The following is a 6343-nucleotide window of genomic DNA, read 5'->3' as shown; positions in this document are numbered from 1 at the left end:
CTTTTATGTATGCTCTTTGTCGATAACACTTATATACTTGCCCCTTAAATGCAGGACTTTTTTTTTTCCTGTGGTTCACTTTTCACACAAACAGCACTCAATACAGGAAGAGAATAGATTGGAGGTCTCTGACCACAGCATCCTGAATATGTCTCCTCTTGGCCCTAATACAGAAAGAACTCTGTTACACTAGTTGTATGTGTGAAAAGCAGCAGTGAGGAAACTATGCGCACACCTGGTTCCTGCTGTGTTTTACACAGTAGGTAGTGTAGTCTGAAGGAGTCAAACCACAAACCATTTTTATAAGTACTTCCTATATAATCATAGTGTGCCCAGCATGAGTGCCACTGTTGCCAAAAATCATAATCAAAATACTTTTTCAAATTTAGTGTTAAATTTTTATTGTTAAAACTGCTTCTTATTAGCAGGAATTTCTGACAATTGGCCCTAAGTACTTAAGAAATGTCAACAAACTGTTGGTTGAATGACTGCAAAAGCGCCAAAATTGCAGTATGGTTCTTTGATTACACAAACATTTTTAAGAATACGTCATGTAACGATGAAGTCCTTGACCTGCCTTATAAAACTGACATGAGGCATAAAGAGATAATGAATCATGGCTGTTGATACTTGGACTTTAGTGGTGCATAATCCAAATTTTAAAAACAAGAGCACACTTGTTTTCCCACAAACCAGTTGCTACTTGAACCATTAAAGTGACTGTCCTGAATCACTGTTGGCGCAGTCTAAATAATTATCTTCAGACACTGTACCTTCATACTGAAGGTAAGTGATAGCACTTTTATCAGGTCAGGTGCAATACACAAAATGCTACTTCCTTGTTAAAACTACTGAAACCAGCGTTACAAAAAGTGAAGCATTCCTTTACCACATTACACTCCGAAGAGCTAATTCATTCTCTTCTTTTAGAAACAAAAAATACAATCAAGACTTTGTTGATAAGTTAAGTCTGACTCTGTAACTTCTGTCGGTGCTGTGCTTTTGGAAACCGAATTTCCCAGAGGAACCCACCCAAGGGATTAATAAAGTTTTATCTTATCTTATCTTATCTTACCTGTCCTGATCCTGAAAAGGGCAGTGGTGTTCTTAGGGAATAGTAGATGCAATAGAATCAACATGTGTCATGGTTGTGGATTAGGCTTTAAGGGTCTATGTCAGGGTTCCCCAATCCCAGTCCACGAGGGCCAGTGTCCCTGCAGGTTTTAAGTGTGTCCTTGATCCATCACAGCTGATTTAAATGGATAAATAACCATCTTTAAGTTCTCCAGAGGCCTGGTAATGAACTAATCACATGATTCAGGTGTGTTGACCCATCTAAAACGTGCAGGGACACCGGCCCTCGTGGGGCTGGGATTGGGGACTCCTGGTCTATGTAAAACATTGAGGGAAAATAATTTCTCAAAAGAACAAAAGTCTGTAGTACTGATTACGAAACAGACTAAACACTAAATATACGACAATTCATTGACCTGTACATAGGACATTAGTGCAACTGAAGTGCATGTTGAACTTCTAAAGAGTGCACACCATATAATACTGAATTATGTTTACAAAGCAGATCTGTATGCTGTGTCAGAAAACAGTCATACATTTTCATTTTAGTTGAACTTTGAGCAACACAAACCTGCTATATGAAAGTCATTTTAGACACCTTTTGTTCTCTTACCTTCAAACCACTAAGAGTTAAAACTGTTACTTCTCTCTTTCTCTACAGATGGAGGAATCCACCCCGGCTAGACTACAGTTCTGACTCACACATGTGTATGAATGTGTTTGTGTTGGTGTCTGTGTGTGTGTGTGCCTGCAGGCGTGTAGAAACCATTTGTGTGTGTGACCAAGTGTGCGTGTGTTAATGAGTTGTGTATGTGAGTCTGAATGTGGAAGACATATAATTATCTGAGCATGTGCTTTTGCCAAGTTCTGGAAGGCACCGTACTTTCCGTGTACTGCAGATGAGCACACGAACACACGCACGCACACAAACACAAAAGGAAAGGGAAGGGACTTTATTTCATTTTTTTTTTTTGAGATTTTATGCCAATAAACAAACTGATGTTTGATCAAATACAGATCTCATAAAAATAAAATATATTTGCTAGTAAAATATATTTTACTTCTATAATTTCTTTTCTGAAAGATGTACATAAAGAGATTTTATATGCTTCACTTAGATGTTTCACTAATACTTCCAAATAAAGTGAGCATATTGGATGTGTGTGGATGTGATATAAAAGCCTTCAGCTGAGTATGGCAAACAAGTATCTCAGTCATAGTCTTTATGCATAAAATTCAGCTGCAAATGGGCTACTGGGGAAAAATAGGGGGATTCTGTTTTCTTTTAAAAAAGAAAATGTACACATGACTGCCTCAAACAAAGTCTGACCTTTACATTGGTTACACATTCACAGTTGTTCATATTAACAACTAAATTTTATTTAAATAAACAACTTTCTATAACCAAACATATGCAAATTAGAATAAAAAGATGGTTTGTATTGACAAATAATCACACTGCTCTGATTTTTTGATTAAATTGAATGTAAAAAGCTTTATTTTAAATTGAAGCAATAATTACATGTTCAGTGTACAGTTACAATATTAACAAAAGACAAATTTGCTACAATTTTACTGGGTCATTTGGAATTGTTTGTCTCAGTTCTTGCACAAACAACCTCCATCCAAGAGATGCATTTCTGTACAGCACTTTCAGCAAAAGCAAAATAAACCGCTATGTCTCTGGGTCCACTATACTGTGTGTTTTATCTTTTTAACAATTCCACTGATTTTTTTATTTTTATCTTATTTTCCTGTCATGAGAATAGTCTTAATAGTCTGGCTTCTTTTGGCATATCTGTTAAACATTTCATAAAATGCCTATGGATAAATGTACTATGTAATTTTTCCATGTAAATAATTTGAGTGGAAAAGGTGTTCGTCACACCTTCAAAAACCAGAACATTTCAACCAGGGTTTAGAACCACCTTAAATTCCAAACAAAGGCAGACTGATGCAAACTGAAGTTTTCATAAATCTAAAAGTTGTAATCACAAACTCTGAAGGTATCGCCTATAATTGTTGGCATCAACATGTATGCATCACTGGACCTCAACTGTATTTATTCATTCATAAAAAAGCCTTTGCTATTCCCAAACAAAACAAAACTCAAGACAACAAACAGAAACAGGGGAGATTTTAACTTCTCAGCCTATGCAATTTCAATTCTGGAGTATAGTGGATAATAATTTTGCTGTTGATTTCCCACCTAGGTTATTGTCTAGCCTGCCCGTCTAGTCTTTGATTCAGCTGCAAATATGTTTACCTTTCAGCAGCCCAAACGTGCCATAAATTATGCCAGTCTACTAAGGAATGCCTCAAAAAGAACATGTTGAGGGTTATGGATTTGATTAACCATGAAAGGTCATATAAAACAACCCAAATATGATCCCATTTAAAAGTTATGGGGGGGATTAGAAAAGTGCAGCAATATCAGTAAAACCCTTAAAAACTTTTGCAACTTTAGACATTTAGCAAGGACAGTTATAACAATTATACAAAACACCTGCTAAAAATGATTTCTGCCGAAGGGGACCAAGACCAACGGTGACTCTCTTTCTCCACACATCATTACATCTGTTCATGCTTTTGTCAAATTCATGATTGAAAAATTCTTGTCATGTCGACCACCTTTATCAGTCGGCACTGAAGATATGCCAAAAAAGCTAACAACTTGCAACTTGCTTTTTCACATAACTGTATGTAGATAATAGCTGTTATCTTAAAGCCCCAAAGAGCACAGCACAATATGCAAACGCAGCCTGAGCAGGGTTAAAGCGAGTCAGTAAAACCCTGAATGTAATACAAGTGTTTCTGTGCTCTAACACCTACAAATGATAGGCGGAGAATCTGCACATTGCCAGGTTTCCATATCAGTTTCATAAGCCGTTAATTCATCTTTCAGTTTCCTCCCTGCCATGCTCTTCTCTCACACTCCAGCTGTAATACAGTACTTCAAAATGAGGTTGTAGGTTTCACATGGCACGATATCAAAAATCAACACGCAGTTACAGCGATCTCAGTGTCACAGCAGAGACAAAAGCAAAAGCACTTAGGTTTGGTGCACATGAACACACACCTGGAACGTGTTCAATTCCAAACAGAGACAAATCAGAAAGGTTACATGGTATGCAATACATTACTCCAACAGGAAAAGATAGAACAAAGAGGAAATACAACCAGAAACAGAAAGTAGTGTAAAACAGCTTTTGCGTTTTCTGTTTAGGTTGCGCTGTGGCAGTTTTGCTAACATAAGTGGACAAATGTGGTTCTCGGAAATAAACAATACATTGGTAAGAGCTCTTTGTGGTTTTCTGTGGTTATGTTACATCTCTTTGTATCTTTTAATGTATTTTTTATGGCCATTAATGTCTCTTTGTTGCGATTTTTTATTTTAATCTTGTACCAATAAGCCAGATGTGTACGGTGATGTTTATATGACAAATATAATCTATATGACACTGCTGTCAGAAGTGGATTTTTAACAATACAAGTACAGATTATTCTAATGACTTTATCCACTACAAGTAATGCTAAATATCTTTAGATAACGCCTGCAAAACCTTCAATTAGTGACCAGTCCTAAACCATCTCATCATATCATAGGAGAAAGCTTGAAAATGATTACTTATAGCTGATGAATAGCTATTAAAATGTAAGATTACACAGCTGACAGAGTAGCTGAAATTCTTATGTAGCAGTGATAAATACCAGCACATTAATGTATCAGTGATTTTCAGTGGTGTTGACACAACTGTGCAAACGTACATTTGATTATTGCTGTGTTACAACAAACTTTTGGGCTAACCTCACAGGGAGTCGTCAACAGTGATTGAACTACGTTAATTCTGAAGTTTTAAATCAAACACATGTATCACACATAATAGCACAGTACATCTCCAAGGTTGCTCACAGGGGCATAAAAGATACTTCCCTATTTTTGTTTGTGCCATGCTTAAACAAACATGCACACTAGGCAATGTCATTTTATTATTATTGGTACCGATCAAGTTAACGTATATTATGTCAATGAATTTGGGAATATTCAACTTGTACCATTCAAACCAACATGGAAAACACGAGTTGTACACAAATATAATTGGTCAGTGTTCACATTGGACCTTTGAAATACAGTGTTTAATGCTTACTACTCCAACCAAACCTAGTCAGTCTGCTTGCTTGGTAAAGTTTGTCAGAAAAGTTCAAGGAGTTGGCTGTGCACCATGCTTTAAAGGAGGTAGGGATGTTGTGATTATTCTCAAAAAAGCCAGTTAAACAGAGCGGGAATTCTATCTTTGTGTCTTTTTCTCTAATTTTCATGAATCAGAACATAAGAAGTATTGGTTGATTTGGTTTCGCACCTCCAATAAACTGTAGTGCACAGTTGATTCCTTCAACTTTCCTAGTAGAAGCATGCACTTTTGGTATTATAAAGTGCTTCGGTTAAATGTATTTTTGCATAATCCATTGACACCACATTATATTCAGATAGCAAACAATGTTCAAAGTCAAGAAAATGGACTGATTTATATTTACCCTCAACATTCAAATGGGAGTAAATTCTGATATTTGTAAACACAGACAAGTGTACTCAGTTGTTTGTATTTACTTCAGATTTAATCAGGATTAAGTGGTAACATTTATTTTTTCGTAACATAACCCAATATCTATTTTTTTAAGGATCATGAATTCTTACATTATAACACAACAAAGGTTTTCATTGGCATCAAGAGTTCAAAGATACAAATACATGTTTTTAATCTGAAGCCTCTATTTCCGCTGTTCGCTAATCACTTAGTTATTTAAGAGTCTTTGACTTGCACTATTCAATGTTTGGTGTTTGTCCAAAACTCAAACTAACTATTTAATGACCTGGCAAGCGTATGGAGACTTGGCCAGGTCTGAATCACTGTGCTAATATACGGATATCGTGACCTTGTCAAGAAACCATTGCACTCTGCCTGCTAATGGTAAAACCAGATGCTTAACGAAGAAGGTGGAAGACAGTAATGGTTGATTAGTTTAAATTTAAAGGTTGCATAATGCATAAACAAGACACTGTGAAATGACACTATTTAATAGTTTTGTTGTTCACTTTGTTCATCAACACCACTCTGCTAACTGGATTTCAACTTAGTAACAATTCCTCCAATTTTGTTATTAAACAAAAATGGAACACTCACATTCAGATTTTGGTTATTAACACACTCTTTTTCTTTGCTTTAATGCTGAATACAAAATGACCAAAGAAGAAAACTGTTATTGCATT

This window comes from Diplotaxodon limnothrissa, linkage group LG13, assembly GCF_057381915.1.
Source record: "Diplotaxodon limnothrissa isolate DT_005_m linkage group LG13, D_limnothrissa_male_GT1.1, whole genome shotgun sequence".
NCBI classification, from domain to species: domain Eukaryota; kingdom Metazoa; phylum Chordata; class Actinopteri; order Cichliformes; family Cichlidae; genus Diplotaxodon; species Diplotaxodon limnothrissa.
This window is presented reverse-complemented; position numbering follows the sequence as displayed.